At 35.6% G+C, this 17,699-nt stretch overlaps 1 protein-coding gene across 6 annotated transcripts in view; it reads right to left on the bottom strand.

Moving 5' to 3' along the window:
- The window catches only part of LOC149779295 (protein Star-like), a 46,765-nt gene that overhangs the window by 25,177 nt on the left and 3,889 nt on the right, over positions 1–17,699 (bottom strand). For 2 of the 6 annotated variants that reach the window (XM_089939910.1, XM_089939911.1), the window contains exon 1: positions 13,573–13,804. The exons of 2 other annotated variants lie outside the window; for them this stretch is intronic. The gene's annotated coding sequence lies outside the window, so the exon portion shown is untranslated. Of the gene's footprint in view, positions 1–13,572; positions 13,825–17,699 lie in introns of those variants that run through there. 2 more of the 6 variants (XM_089939913.1, XM_089939912.1) reach the window with 2 other exon arrangements.

The raw sequence follows: 17,699 nt of genomic DNA, 5'->3' as shown, positions 1-17,699 counted from the left end.
GTTGTTTACAAATGACCATCATCTTAAAGTACAATTTATAATCACAGACAAAAGCTAAGCACACAATATAGATAAACATAACACTGATAATGCAACAGTATGTTTTGGATATGGACTGTATAGTGGGTAAGCAAAATTTTCAACTGTCACTCACCAACTTGTGTTTAGGTCAACAAATATCAAGTGCTCTACTATACTGATAAGATGACCTGTTGCAAATTATGAGCTGTTTCTCTTGTACCATGTCAGGTCTTTAACCATGTCATCAACCCAATTCTGTTGAATATATTCCTTTTACATAGCAGTCAAAAATGGACTTGTTTGAACAAACTGATATTAACTTGAATGGAGATTTTAATACAACAATTTTAATTATGTTGGTCATATTGGTTATCACTTGTTACTGAAGCACCCACAAAAAAAAAACAACAGAACTATATTGCTACAGACAAAAGTTAAATAAACAATGGAAAGATGGAATTCATATGTACTTGCAAGGGACTGATGGAACAGGCATGCAGGGATTATTTGTTCTTGAATCTGTGGTTTCATTTTCAATACAGTGGTATCTGTTTGAATAGCTGTGCTGATAATAACTAAGACAATTTTTATTTGTGTCTAAATTTTTATCAATCTTTTACTCATAGCCATGCATATATGCATTGTCACATTTTTTGTACATGTAATACCATATTAGGTTACCATTTCCTTGAGATCTGCTCTTTTTCAATTTGCTGAATATGATTTGTAAATTGATGCTAAAAGTTTGAAAACTAAATATATTAAATGTAAAGATACTAAATTATACATATTTTATAGTCAATGTCTCAGATTATTTAATGCATCTTACCCTTCAGGCACAACCACCCTAATCTATACTTAGTGTTGCTAACCATTTGATGTGAAAATACACTTGTACTGTAAATGTTGAAGAGATTGGAGTTGTGCTGCACTGTAACTTCCAAAAATATTGTGGTAGTAGTTTGTGTGCGTAATGCTATTTTTCAGCACATCATAGGCCATAAATGGTGGCATGAATCTGCCACATCTGCGAACTGAAATGAGCAAGATTCGGGGTCATTAACTGGTAACAACTTACGCACCAACTCAAGTGGTGGTGAAATTCTGATCCTGGATAAATCCAAGTCAGTGAACAATGAACTTCCAGCTCGCAGTGCCTCTAAAAATAATGGATTCTGTCTAGAGGAACATGCACTAAAACCCTATAAGTGAGCAAATTCCAGCTGGGTCACTACAGAACAGTTGCAAGAAAGATTTTGCATGAGGGTCTCGAAAGAGGCCACTGTGGCTCAGTTCGTCATCAAAATACTGGAGAACAGATATTCCATATAAATTTGCTCAACTAACTGGAAAACCTTCTAATTCTTAAATAAGGACCTCTTTCTGAACTGAGCGGCATCCATTTAAATTAAACGAGGACCTCTTTCTGAACTGAACTGCGTCCATTTAAATTAAACGAGGACCTCTTTCTGAACTGAGACATTTAAAAAATTTGGATGAAGAACCTGAAGGATGATAAGGTTGGACATGCTTCACTGCTAGTTCAATGAACCAGGAGCAGAGGCAACAGACTGATACAGTTCGTCCTTCAGGACATAATGGGGATGGGACCTCTGGCCTATGCCTTCAAGCCATATGGTTCTTACTGTGATCCTGTGTCCAAGGCAACATCACTTCAAATGTGTAGCAGTTTGCTGACTGCGCCAAGGCATGTCACAAGTTCTGGCAACTGCTACAGCACAGTTGATGAGAGATTCATCCTGCATAAGGCATATGGATACTGGCATCAAAAGATTGGAGTGCAAGGTTATGGTGACAAGCAACTTATAGCTGTAGCACTTCCAGCATCTTAACTTGAAGGCAAAACAGGATCCCTGTTGAAATTTCTACTTGCAATGTCCAAGGGCATCAAAAGGGGCCATGCAAGGGAGTGCACTCTGTTGCTAGCCACACAGACCTAGGGTCTCGGCATAGAAAAGGGAACAGACCATTTCTTGCAATGCCTATTAAACTCATAAGACATATGGATACTGCCATAAAATGATTGGGGTGCAAGGCTATGGTGAAAAGCAAGGGAGTGCACTCTGTTGCTAGCCACACAGCTCTAGGGTCTCAGCATAGAAAAGGTAACAGACTATTTCTTGCAAAGGTGGAGTGCTTTGTTATGTATATTTAATTTTTAATGTGTGCTAAACCTTTGTCAGTGATTGAGGGTCGAGTTTTGGCTTACCTTTAGTTGCCTTGGCTGAGAGTTGTCTACATGACTTTGTCATTTTTTATCACACACTGGACATTCTATTGTGACTCTGATCAAGTGAAACTAGTATATATACAGAATGAGGTCCTTGTTTTTTTATATCAGTCTGTAGAATCATCTACTGTTACATTCAGATATAATTTGAGAAGAATCATTTATTAAATTATTCCTTGGAATTACAAAGTTCTCACTGAACACTACTTTGGGATTATTGTGAATTCATTCAGTGACATTCTACAGTGTATCATCATCAACCATTAAGACTACTGGTACATCAGCACATTCAACACTGGAATTCATTCGGAACAGTAGATACTTTTCGACTTGTGATGGAACATATACGATTATTCAGGATTTGATTCACTATAATGTATGTTCCTCCTTAATTTTCATATTACAACTCTGAGAAATAAATAATCTGTTAATTTTGCTAAACTTTTGGCTTTGCTTCTTTCTGTTATTTAGTTGAAGCCCATATAATTATAAAAGCATATTCCATGGGGCTTTCTTATGCCTACATTTTCCCCTAACCAACATATTGCAGCAAAATGAAAATTCTGAAAAAGAGAATCAATAATAAAAGATGTTAATTATAATATATGAACAGTGTGATACCTGTACTCAAACACAACCTAACACCAGTAACACTTTACCTGGCCATATAGTACTGATGATAAATAATTTCATCTGAAACCAGCAAAATGTGGTTCTGTTTACATTGAAAAAGAAAAAGGGTATGTAGGTTGGTATGAACTGTTTTTGAAGGGTTTTTATTTTGGTCTGGACAGATTTAAATGAATCAAAAATCAGACAATAAGCATCACTTAAAACAGAAAATATGCATCACTCACATTCTGAATTTAACTTCATAGTTAATTTTCTTTCTCCTGACATTTTTCCTTTGTTCCAATTTCGCCCACCCACCCCATAAAAAAGATGCATGGTCAGCAAGAAAAAGATAGGGTCAACAGAGGTAGCTAAAACCATACATACTTTATATTTCACCTAATAAACAATAATAAGTTGTTGAAATTACATCAGAAGATTAATGGTGTTGTGCAACCCCCTCAAACAGCCTAAACTTCAGTATAACCATGATCAAAGAATCATCAAACAAGTGCTTTACAAATACAATCAGTATTAGGAAAGACCATTAAGTGGTCTGCCAAGACCCTCAGCAATGTTCAAGTAATCCACAAAAAAGTCTTGAAAACCAGTGACATACAATAAAAAACATTCCATACCTATCTGTCTAAAGACTTCAAAACAGTGCATATCAATATGGAGTTTGCATGCAATGAAGCGAAATGTTTCAATATTGCACTGAATGGCAAGCAGAAGTAGCGTTTGTTAAAAACATTAAGACAACTTTGACAAAGTAGATCCCTACAAACTGTATGGTGGCTTGTACTGGCTATAAGCAAAATTTTTATGAGAAACACAATGACATAAATGTACATATCTTTTTGTAATACTAATGAGTGATTATTATTATTATTATTGTTATTATTACATATTATTATGTCATCATCTATCTCATCGCATGAGGTAAAATAACAAAAATATTATGTAGTTCGGGTTAAATTGAACGAAAAAAATATTGTAGGCAGCATGGGTCATGCACTTCAGGTGAAGTGGGCAACTAAGTTGCCAAAAAAATGACAACTTTGCATTTTTCTGTTACAAAAGTGAAAATGACTTGGACTGTGATTTTTTTAGATGTATATTTTTGTTGTTGTTGTGGGGTTTAACGCCATTTTTCAGCACACGAGAGACTATACATAGCAGCCAGTATTAATGGTGGAGGAAGAACCCAGGAAATCCCCGGAAAGAACCACCGACCCTCAAGAAGCTACTGGCAAGCTTTCTCACATACCCACATTGGCAGAATCTGAGACTCGAACCTACGCAGAGGTGAGATGGCAGTGATCTGTAATGGAGAGCGCTTTAGACCACTTGGGGCCCCAGATGTATATTGAGTGACCATCCGTTTTGACAATGATAACTTCTATAACTTACTCGAGAAAGGGTTAATGGTCAACCTGCAAACAAAACATGCCTGTTAATGCGCAAGAGTTTGTTGTGCAACTGAAATCTACACCAGCTATGTAATGCCTTGATACCTACATTTTGACATGAGCTACATAGTAACATTGGAAATAACTGGCCATGGCAAGAGAGATTCTCAAAATGTATAGTCACTCATTGTACATCTAATATATCACAGGACGAAGTCATTTTCACTTTTGTAACAGTAAAAGGCAAAGATGTCATTTTTTGGGCAACTTAGTCATCCACTTCACCTGGTAACATGACCCCTGGACAGGGGTAAAAAAAAAAGACTTGAATTTTTTACAGAAGTGACTTCTCCTTTCTGACACAACTGGGAGAGGTGAGAACTGAACAGGGAGAAGTGGGAGCCAAGCAAGAAATTAACACACACACACACATATATATAGTCTCCTGAAGCAATATTATAGCCCAACACATTACATACAAGCCAATACAAAAAGCCAAATAAATCATTTTAACCAAATGGGAGTTAATTTACTGCCTTTCATAAAATGTGTACTATCTTAAGTTTTATTATACTTTGTCCTATAACACATTTATCCAAATATCAAGGAGGATAATGATTCATCTTCTTTCTAATAAGTTACACCTGAACTTTAAGATCATTCTTTTATTGCTGCAAAGTTAAAAACCAACAAAATCTGCAATGACCCACTGACTTTGTAATCCAAATAACGCATTTGTCTCTGCAAGTTTACCTATTTCTTTGTTGTGAAAGAATGTCTTAGGTTATAATGTGTTTTCCAAATATCTTGTGACGAACGAGGGTAGATTTTTTTAAATTTTAAAACCCTGTCACAAAATGATTTTTCACTTTTGCAGTCACTCGATCAGGAGTCACACCGGTAATCCTAATGAATGTGCCATATTCCAGTAAGAGAATTATTTTCTCCATTTTTTATTAAAGTTAGATCCACAGTTACTCTTTTGTGTTCTGCTTCTTTCACTTTCTTTGCTAATGATTTTTAGTGCACGACGTTTTAATCTGGAGATCACTTTCTAGTGCAACAAGCACTGAGGTTAAACATCTAGATGACAGCTTGCTGAGCTCGATGGAAATCGCGAGATATGGGGAAGGTACTCTGTCATAACACTGCATATGCTAGTCTGGTTCACTGTTTCGTATGTTCCCTGCATTGCACTATGCCATACGATTAGAGGAACGCAAGGCAGGGAGCAAACAAAGTGGGGAACCAGTCAATGCATATACTCGAAGTACATGTATATATGATGCCATCCATCGTCCAATTCATTGGGTATTAAAGAAATCCTGATCACATTATGAAAATCCTTTGCGTCAAAAAAACCGCATGGCAACAAAATATGTGCGTCAATTTTCTCCAGTGTACATCCCAGATGCACAAATGTGCGTAAAGGGAAACATTGTTATAATATATATATATATGTATTTTGTTTTCTTTCTCTTATCTGAATTATGCCCTGTATTTCTCAGTATGCATATTTGCATTTAACCCTGGTTTTAAGCAATACTGGCAAGCTGAAATGTTTGAGTTATTTGTATATTATAAACACATTTGGTACATGATTAAAAAATACCATATTCATATGCAGTGCATTTTGGCAAAATGACTTAAAATGAGAACAATAGAAGATTTACATTATAATGAACTGAACCAAGCAACTAGATTGTAACTGTAATTACAAGCTAAAAATGTTTTTTATATCAACTACCCTCAATCAAGAACTTTTTACTTACTGAAATTTCATTATAAAGTGGCACTTGAAAAGATTTCTAAACTTGCTTGAAACAACCCTTGTACCATGTATATGAGAGTAAATGCACAAGTCTTTCAGATCATACTGTTTGTCCTAACTTCTGTGTTGACAATAAAACATTACCTTAACTGTCCACAGATAACACAATGAAGAATTAAAGTTTGTATGTAAATGAACTAAACCCTTCTTTCCAACCGAGTCGACACAGCCAACATGTAAGTGCATCAATTTTAAGAAAGGTTTCTTTAACGTAACCAGTGACATTATAGATACATCAGTCCACTGAGAGGATTGCAATTGTAAGGTTTTATTTTTTGTCTATGTACTTATATTAATGCCAGACATTAAGTTAAAAAGTATTTGCTTCACTGTTTTTTGCTTTGAATTTTCACAAAAATGAGCGATTAGAAAACAAATCTGACCTTATAGCAGATAGAATTGTGCCCTATAAAATTGTATTTGAAAGCTAATTCTTCAAAAACATAATATTTAGACTCAAATATGATTTTGTCATCAAAGAATAACTTGCAGAATTAGGCTGTGATACATGTAATTGCTAACTTACTTGGTAATGGGTCAATGGACAATCATCTATCAAAACAAATGCTTGAGAATGTGCAAGAGTTTGTTGGCTCAACTGATATCAACCCAAGTTATTTGATGAGTTGAAGCCTTGAGCATTAACATATCACTGGAACAAACCTGGCTAAGGTGAGGGACCATCTCAAACAGTGCAGTCACTCAACGTACCGTCAAAAATTCAGTCATTTTCACTTTCTTAACCATAGAAAGCAAAATTTACATTTTTCCCCCTTTTAGCCTGGTAGCATAATCCCTGCTTCAGTGATACAGAAATTACATTTGGGGGGGCCATTGTCCTCATTTTAGACCAGTCCTGCACAGCCCTAAAACTGCCACTGTTATGCAACCTGTTTGCATTACCAATAGCCCTTAAGGTCTATTGGTATTATGAACTGGCCTAACAGGTATGTTGGTGTGGTTTGGTCAAATACCACACATAGTTAGTAATGAGTTTAAAATTATATATTATTACCTTTAAAAAATGCCATTTAAATTTTCAGGAGCTATCTTTTTTAAAGAAAATGTATTTATTCAAGCTAAAATAGGCAATTTAATATTGCATTTTATGTGCAATAGATCACAGCATTGACAGAGCACTTAACTCATATCGCACTGTACTGATCTTGCTGCATGAAGACTAATCCAGATGCAAAGAGTGTTACATTTTTCACATACCTTAGGTCTTTCATCTAATGCACATGACAAATAATCACGATGCCAGTTTATGGGGCCTGCCATATTGGTATTTGTCCAGCCAACACTGGCCATGGAAAGAACTGGCACTTAATTGTACAATTAATTATGTACATGTTAGTGATGATTTAGTGATATTTTTTTGTACTTATGATTACTAGTTATTTGTGTTCCTTTGTGTATGACATAAGAACACTGGATAAATTAGTTTCGTTGTACAGTGTAATCATCTGCATAGATGATTTAGAAACCAGAATACAAGGAGGCAGTTAATGTGGTTGGCAGTCAACATAAAGAGAAATCATTAGAACAAAGTCTTAGATTTCATACATTTTGCCTTGAACCCATTATTAGGATATCAAGAGCATATTTCCACTACATACAGTTGCCATATTTTTGTATACATCAAAGTCTGTGGACAAAATGCTATGGAATTGCTTTTATTAAAAGTTATTATTTCACACACTCACTGCGGTCACTTGAAAAACTGAAATACACAAAAAAACTAAATACACCAAAATACACAATTATTTACATATTTTGGGTGTATATAATGGTGTACACCACAATCTTACGATTTGTAACTGATTTAATAATAATAATAATAATAATAATAAGCAAAGCAAACTTAGATTTAAGCAATTTTAATCTGAATTATTTACCTTTTACCAATTTCGGGCACATTCCATATTATATCACTCAGTTGGACTTGATTTTACTCGAGTAGGTCAGGTATGATAAAACACGAATGAGTCAGAACTTAAAGAGGACCAACATGCAAAACTGAAATTCACGCAAACTTCATATATAATTTGCTATATGTATAAGGTTCATTTTCTGAAAATTTATACCTTTTATTCTTACTTGTTACAAAGAAATTTATGAAAAACCGATCATCTCTCCTGATCTGTCTTGAATAGAACAACGCGCTTCCCTCCCCCTGTAAAAATAGCGGGTGTGACGTCATTTGAGACACTGTGTACACACTGGCATTGTTGATCATGAATTATGGAGAACTTGCCCTGGTTGTTAAGGTTTTATTTATTGTTGTTTTTCTTCAACTAAATAACTTATTAAATCTATAAAATTTGCAACTTTTCAACTTTTCCTTTTGATCAACTCCGCTTCTGTACTTAACAAAAAAGAAGTTGCATCTGTCCCTTTTGCTCTGCTCTTCAAATCATTAAATGCATTTTAATTGGAAAAAAAGAGCAGGTGTAAGCATGATGTGACATCTGCAGTTTTATACATGAAAGGGCTCCAACCTAATAACTAAAGTCATCCTGAGACTACTTTATGGCATGTATCTTTATAACCTGAAATTGACTGAATTCTTGCCATCAATAATCCAAAAGGTTATAGTATCATCTCTCTAAATGAACAATCTGATTTTTCACTGAGATTTGCTAACCATTAACGAATGATACTTGAACTTGATAAAAACCATCATTGACGCCTACTCAGGAAATCTGGTCGCTATTGAGTTCAACATCAGGGTTAATGCATAGAATTCAGACGGTTTCTGAAAGCTATCATGTACTATGCCCAACATTTAGTTTATTTCTTCTTATTTGTCAGTGTTCGTAATTTTATTATTTCTCAATAAAACAAACTGTTTAAAGTTGAATGAGAAGTTTAAAAATATTTCACTACTAAATTGCCAATGCACAATAAACATGATTACGTTATTTTATTATATATAACAATACCATGATCACGCGTACTAACGGGATTTTGTTACTTTAAATGCATATTTGAACTGCTCAACATACTTGGGACATAATGAGAAGATCATCTTTAAAAACACATTTAAATGTCACATTTAATCCGAATCAGCTTGGAAGTTTGGAGAATCAGCCAGATATATGGGCCGAATCAGTCAGCGATTTGTACCGCATAAGCCTGGTCCGAGTTTGAGAGTAATTACCACATTAATGAATAATGTTACTATAATAGATTTATCAATCAAGAAAGTTAACAGTAACATTTGTTTTAACAAAAATTTAACTTTTTTTATTGTGGTGTTCCGGCGTGTGTAGTTATAAGAAATCTAACGAGTTTATATGAACACACAGACTTTCAATTATAAGTGATTTATTTTTCTATTATCGACATTACACAAAAAAGATGAATGCAGAATGGGAAGGAGGGGTTTATTATATAACGAGTGGAAAACAGTCTTGAACGTAAGTGTGGAAGTAAAAATGCATATTCATCTGATGCAGTTACATACAAAATCAAACGTGCATAATAAATTGATGTTGGAAACATTGGATGAAAAAGCGTAAACATTTCTTTAATGTTATTTCATTTGGTAGATAATTTCTTACTTTTCAAAGATGGAGAAAAAAAAAAAAAGAGTAAAATAATTAAGGATTGTTCCAGAACTGATATTATTTGCGCAATTTAGAGCTGCGCATTGAACCATCTTGTCTCTACTTGACACTTCACTGCACAAATTGAATACAATTTGTATACGTTAATCGTCTCAAATGACGTCACATCCTGCTTGTATGGAAGGGAGTTAACAAATTCGCGGCAGGTTCTTTCCGTTTGATCTCGGAATACAGGACAATATTTTGTATGAAATGTTTGTGCAAATACAATAGATGCAAAGAAAAAATAGTCGGGATAGATTATATACACAAACTACTATATATCCTTCTATTTACAATAAAACTGTGCAGGTCCTGGTTTTCGTCCCCTTTAAACTATAAGAGTGAGATTATGATTGCAAGAATCCAGAATGTCTATTTACATATTTTTGGTGGAAATGTCATATACTTATGTGTTTTAAAGTAAATGATGATGTAGCTGACATATAAAACAAGGTAAAAGCTGTCCAGTCAAGTATAACCACATGATGATAAATAGAAAAATGAAAATTGTTTATGTAGAAATTACTTAAATGGCATTTTATTTTGTTTTTATCATTATTAAAACACATACAAATCAAAAATTAATACAGTTATCTTCAAGAGTATCAGGATATACGTGTATTTTACTGTTATGTCAGTGTATTTCATTTTTTATAGTGTATTTCAGTATTTCTAGTAATCCCATTCACCGCTCGTCTTACCTGTAAGACCTCAACACTGATATTTATGTTTTGGGCATCTGGGTCTTAAACGCCTAACTAACGACACTGTGAAATATGTTTTGATGTCGACTAACATCGTAACAATGTCAAATTTTCAGGAATATCTTACATAACTGGCAACCAATAATGACGCTTTTCTACAAAGTAAAGTCATAATGTCGTGGTCAGACTTTACTTACATTTACATGTCTTTTCTCTTATAAATTCAAATTCTCAAAAAAGAAATGGACCTGTTTTCAATTTTTCGTTGGCATTCCATTCAGTTGGCTATAAAGCAATGAAAGCCAGGAATGACAAAATCAGGATAAGTTGAAATATTATTCTTTAACAAAATGAATAAAAAATATATTATGCATTTTGGAATTGTAAGCAACGTTTCGTTTGGTTCAAGAAACATATCCCCCACATGAACCTACTTCAGCATACCTCGACTACCATCAGATAGCAACAAAATTAAAATGTTTGTCAATGGAACATGAAAATGCGACAATTTACTAGTGTTATATTTTCATTCTGCCAGGATAAAGATAGTCCGAGTTTTTTCAGACCCTTGCCACACCACATTTGATATTTGGACGTTTATGTTGATGTGTAGGGTCTGAGTCAATTCCCTATTGAAAAGTTCGAATTTCTCGACACCAAATCGGCATGGGGTGGCCGCTTACTAGCCAGCCTAGCAAACTTTAACAAACATTCACCAAGATATACCTGAATGAAATCGATAGGAATATGATTTATTTTCTTAGATATTACAAGTAGAGCATTTATTATATCTTTAATCCGCCAACAGACTAGCCTGAACAATAACATTGACGAAATTTGACCTGCAACTCTTCATTTGCATTCTGAGTTACATGACTACATAAATCCCGCTACATACATGTTAATGACATCATAGTTCAAATAGTCACCTGATATTAACAATAAATCATTTCTAATGTTGCTGCAGGGGAAAAAAATCGAACATATAAATTAAAGTCAAGTACTATTTACTGAAAAATGAAAGAACATGAACTTCTACAAATATTTATTCTGAAAACAATGACCAGAAATCTGTAAATGTTGCAGCAACTTGGAAAAACCGTATTCAACAAGTGCAGAGCACAGGTCAATGCGGTAGTCACGTGATGCAAGCAAAATACACTGCAGACACATGCTTAGAACTTGATGAATCTGGTTTTCTCCACCTTGCTGCAATACCGACAGGTTTCTAGTCGTTGTTCTCATGATAAATATGTTGGGAATTAAGTGTACATTTTATTTATGTACAAGTATTACGGGACTTTTAATTAATATTTTCGAATTCTATATACAACAACTTTCGAAATGGTATATTGTTGATATCACATGACTATTGGACTTCTAATATCATTGACATGTAGGTTGCGAGATACGTGTAGTCATGTGCTTTGGAATGCAAATGATGAGTTCCAGGTCAAATTTCATCAATACTAGTTACATCTCGTCTAGCTATGACTTCATAGCCTCAACTTGATTTGTTGTGGTTGAGGCTATGAACTGATCCAATATCATGTAATGGAGCAAAAAATATCATCACTAAAGTCAGGAAAACAAACAGTGTAGAAATCTACTACATAAGTATAATCATGTTGTGAAAGAAGTTTGGCTTATTTTGAATTCATTAAGCCCTTACACGATAAAATAAATTGGCATGGTTACACTGACCTTACCGTGTCCAACATGACAGATAACACGAGACTCTCGCCATGACCCCTTTTCTACGTAGGCTTGCCAGACCATATTTGGATATCCTACGCTATGTTATTATCAATCAAGTGGCGAACAATCGCTTCTTGGTGGAATTTCAATGTTGCAGATAAACCGTATTTACTTTTAATGCGCAGAATGTCTGACACAAACCATGCCAAATTTGTACTATGATTTGTTTACATTTCCAAATAAGGCCTCAATGTTCTTATATGGCACACAAACAAACGAGGCTGAGAACGGAAGTAATCATTATTTTAAATAATGTGGCAGACAAGATATAAACAAAAATATCGGATAAAAAAGGTAAACGAGATTTTACAACTATTTATACAAAGATTTTCGATATTTCCGGTATTAAATAAGAGGACTACTAAATTTGTTGAATTATATACAAGGAATATGTTCAAATTGTTATTATTGGCCTTAAAGAGCGCCCGGCTTGCTCCACTGACATGTATAAGGTCATGTTAGTACCCTGTCCATGATGTAGGAGTAAGGGTACTAATATTATAGTGTGATAATAGATGTATCAGCTAAATTCGCAAATATCTTTCAGTTGATGCCACTAAAACACTTGTGTGTTCATTAGTACTTTCAAAACTGGACTATTGTAACTCAATTATGTCTGGTTCATCTCAATATCTACTCCAGAAACTTCAAAACACAGCTGCTCGGATCATACTTAGAGTACCAAGATCAGAGCACACCTCCCCACTGCTCTGTACCCTACACTGGCTATCCATTTGATCCAGAATCAAACACAAAATTTGTTCTCTGTGCTACGTTTCACTGTTGGACTCTGGTCCAACATACCTATCCGATCTCACCCATGTGTACACAACAGCAAGATACTTACGCTCCTCTTCTGACAATCATATACTCATTATTCCCACTATGAAAACAAAGTCATATGGACAGCGTTCTTTTGCACACCAGGGCCCAGCAACGTGGAATGAATTGCCCATTGAACTTAGACACAAAGTCACAGTGATCACATTCAAGAGGGCTCTCAAAACGCACTTATTTCGACTGCAAGAACAAACTTAAAGACCTAATAACGTTTCCTACCTGAAATATTCTCAGCATGTTTTTTATTTTTTAATGTTTTTCTAATTTCATGGTGTTTGTTTTTGTAATAATATTATATATTTTTTATCTTATAGGTGTTGTCTAATGTTGTAAAGCGCTTAGAGCGGACTGAAGAAAAAACAAATTCTATATTCGCAATTTTCGAGAAAATAAATCATAGTCCTATTGATTTCATGCCAGTATATATCGATGAAAGGTCGTTTTAGTTTGCTAGGAAGGCTAGTATGCGGCTACCCTATGCCGACACCAAACTGTTCGATAGGGAATTGACTCAGTAATGTATACATACCCGGTAGCATCGATGTCATATAGTGGCTTGATGGATTCGGCGTGTTAAACGAAGTAGTTTTTGAGGATTTATCAATAGATCTTCATCTATGAAAACGATACACTAGTGTATTAGAATGAGAAAAATACCATATAAATGTAAAATAGTCAATATTTCTAACGATGTTTCGTACTTGTTCGTTTCTTTGGATCGTATTCAGTCTCGGTGGCTAAGCAGATTGGTTTAAACAGTTCTGAACGTAATAAAAGCGGCTGGTATTCTTTAGCAAACCAGTCTGACTTGGTAGACTACACTCGCCTTTACGCCACAAAATTGTTGCGGAATTACTGGGAATTAGCAGGAAAATCTACACGAACAAGGTGTTTTGTTAAAATGGAAATTTTTAACTAATATAAGGTTTATTTTCAGGGGCAGGTTATCTAGGACGAGAAATTTAAAATGCATTTGTATTCTTCCTTTTCACTTATATTTTTCTACCATAATATCCTCATTAACGTATTCGCCTACCCCTCTGGTAAGTTGTCACTCCCCCATATTCTAAACTTTAAAACAAGAACGTTAAGGATATATTTTAAAATTCAAAAAGCGTAGTCATTTCATTTATCAATTTATAATTTATACCCTGATTGTCGCCCGGTCTCTAGTCCTGTCATCTTGTTTGTATTTCAAATTAAAACAAAACGGGAAGGTTCTTCACCAATATGGCGGCCAAATGTATGTGAGCGAATAATCTTTATTTTTTCTCCAGACAACAGGAGCGATATAATATAGCCTCTTCGATAGGTCCGAATCATTCCATAAATTTCCGTAACTTTAAAAACTATATAACTCTGAATCCATGTACATAAAAAGTACACCGACTGCCGCTTCCTCCCCCTCAATTTTGTAAAAAAAAAAAAAAAAAAAAAAATATTGCCCCCCCCCATATTAAAACTAGACATCGTAAATATTGGATGCAAACGACAGTTTTTACTTTCTGTTTATATGTAGAGCATGAAGCCTCACAACTAAACTGCAACATGGACTTCTTCAGTAACTGTCAATTTTGAGCCGTCTTAAATAGTTATTTTTTGCTTAAATGTATCTTCTTTTTTTTTTAATTAACGAATATTTAATAGACTGGAATGATGCCAATGATAAGATTCTTATTTGGTTGTGTATGTGACAAAGTTAGAACTTTTTAATTACTTTACTTAATTCATTACAGTTCTTCACAGTTTTTGTATTTTGTTGGATTGAACTTGACTAGTGATGTGATACCAAAAAATATAGTTGGATTCGACCGCCAAAATGGAGGAGCTAGAGTGACATCTGTAATTTAATGTCAACGCGGTTTAACTATAAATAATATCCCGGATATTGCACTGTTTCTGAAATGCCAGTAATGCAATAATATACCAAGAAGAACTACCAAGTAGTAATAATTATGAGTATGTGAGTAATGAGCAAAGTGAATGAATTATTTAACTGAAGAAATGTTGACCGTAAACAGATGATGATTTTCGTGTATAAGTTATCCTTTGGGAACTATTTTGGTTTAAGCCGCTCGATTTCAGTGTTCTAAGGCGGCATATCCAGCAAGATTCATTAACTGCATCATTCACACCGTGGCCAGGAAAACAGAAGTGTTTTACAGCTGGAATTCTGTGCAGTTTCTTTGTCATCCAAACAGAATTCAAGCTGCAAAACATTTCAGATAGGTCATTTTGTGCAGCTTTTCAGTGTCACTGACATACTGAAGGCCACAGATTTTACATGTGATGAAGTAAATTGTATTTTTCTGTTTCGCAGGTTGTGTTTGGACCATGTATGTTCAATATTTTGCTTTTCGCTGTTCTAGATAATGTTCTGATCTCCGTCATATTTTGACAAGGTTTGCACCTTTTATCACCAAAGGGACCAGATTTGCTAGGATGGATTTGGCTTGTGACTGGCGTTTGATTCTCTCTGACTGGGATGTCTTTAAGGTTTTTCGTTCTGCGATAGGCTGCAGCTCGTTTGTTTGGGACCATTAAGTTTAGTGAGTCACAAGATTTCACTATATGTGTTTATTGATGATTTTACATACTTTGGGGCTGTCTTGATGGTATGTCAAAATAAATGGCATCCGATCGATCTTTCCCTTTTCTTTATATTTAAGTAGGCCATTGTGGTTTGTTTGTTTAGCCTTTTTGTATTGCCTCCTCTATCTGGTCTTTGACTATTGAACTATTCCTTTGCGACAGGCGCTTCAGAGTGCACACCAGAGAGAGAGAGAGAGAGAGCTGCAGCTCGTGGAGATGCCAGACTAATGGATTTCCACTGGGATCTGTTCTTTCGCCAAGTCTGTTAAATGTTTATATCAATGACTTCCCTAAAACAAAGTCGTGCACGTTCATGTATACAGACCAGATTGCACTCGGGACCCAACGTCGCTCGTTTACTAAGCTTGATAAGTTTCTGAACAAGAACATAGAGGAAATGACAGACTTCTTCAATAAATGGCGCCTACAGCCAAGCACAACAAAGACATTATCCAGCGTCTTCCACCTAAACAATGCAAATGCGAACCGTGAGCTTTGCATCCTCCTCAGTGGGCAGCACATAAAACATTACCCGACACCAATATACCTTGGTGTGACTCTGGACAGGTCACTGACATATTGAAACCATCTGTAGCAGACTGCAGCAAAAACTGAGCACTCGAAACAAGCTACACAGCAAACTGGCTGGCTCAACATGGGGCACTAGTGCTCAGACACTCAAGACATGAGCACTGGCCCTCTATTATTCAATATATGAATATTGCGCTCCTGTCTGGGCTCGATCGTTACATACCAAGCTAATTGGCGTCCAGCTCAATACAACAATGCGCATAATATCTGGAACACTACCTTCTACTCCTTTACTCAGCAGCATTCCTCCTCCATATCTCCGTCACCAGGAAGCAACCACAAAACTGCTTTCTAAGATTTATGCCACTGAGAAACTTCCACGGTATATAGACATCACCTCATATCCAGCAGTCCTCTTGGCTTCGAGACATCTAATCTGGCTAGGTTCGTTGCCGGTGGATATAACAGCTATTTCTGCATGGAGTGATGAGTGGTCTTCAACAAATGTTATAAACCACACCCTCGTATCTGCGCCATCTGTCTGCACTCCTGCCTTCAACCTTCCACGACATCTGCGGACAGTTTCCGAACAGGACAGGGTTTTTTAAATTGACGAATACTTAATGGACTGGAATGATGCCAATGATACGATTCTTATTTGGTGTGTATGTGACAAGGTTACAACTTTTTCATTATTTAACTTAATTCATTACAGTTATTCACAGTTTTTGTATTTTGTTGGATTGAACTTGACTAGTGATGTGATACCAAACAAAATAGTTTGATTTGACCGCCAAAATGGAGGAGCTAGAGTGATATCTGTATTTTAATGTCAAAGTGGTTTAACTGTAAATAATATCCCGGATACCGCACTGTTTCTGAAATGCCAGTAATGCAATAATATACCAAGAAGAACTACCAAGTAGTAATAATTAAGAGTATGTGAGTAATGAGCAAAGTGAATGAATTATTTAACTGAAGAAATTATGGCCGTAAACAGATGATTTTCGTGTATGGTTATTCGTTGGAAACTATCTTGGTTTAAGCCGCTTGATTTCAGTGTTCTAAGGCGGCATATCCAGAAAGATTCATTGGCTTCGAGACATCTGATCTGGATAGGTCCGTTGCCAGTGGATATAACAGCTATTTCTGCATGGAGTGATGAGTGGTCTTCAGCAAATGTTATAAACCACACCCTCATAGCTGCGCCATCTGTCTGCGCTCCTGCCTTCAACCTTCCACGACGTCAGCGAACCGTTTACGGACAGGACAGGGTTGTTGTGCAGCCATCCTTGCCCGATGGGTCCAGCCCACTGACTCTTCCTGTAGATGTGGTGCTCTGCAGACCAAGCCACACATTGTGAACAACTGTGCACTGACAAAGTTCCCGGGTGGAATACCGGCGCTGCAACTTGCTGATGGTGACGCTGTTAAATGGCTGGGTATGCACTGCACACGATAAATATTAATATCAGGTCAGGATTTGTCTTTATCTTAGTTCATGAAATGATTTTTTTATGGTGTGTTTCATCA

Source organism: Sinohyriopsis cumingii, chromosome 17 (assembly GCF_028554795.1).
Source record: "Sinohyriopsis cumingii isolate HCF-2022 chromosome 17, ASM2855479v2, whole genome shotgun sequence".
Classification (NCBI taxonomy): domain Eukaryota; kingdom Metazoa; phylum Mollusca; class Bivalvia; order Unionida; family Unionidae; genus Sinohyriopsis; species Sinohyriopsis cumingii.
This window is presented reverse-complemented; position numbering and strand designations above follow the sequence as displayed.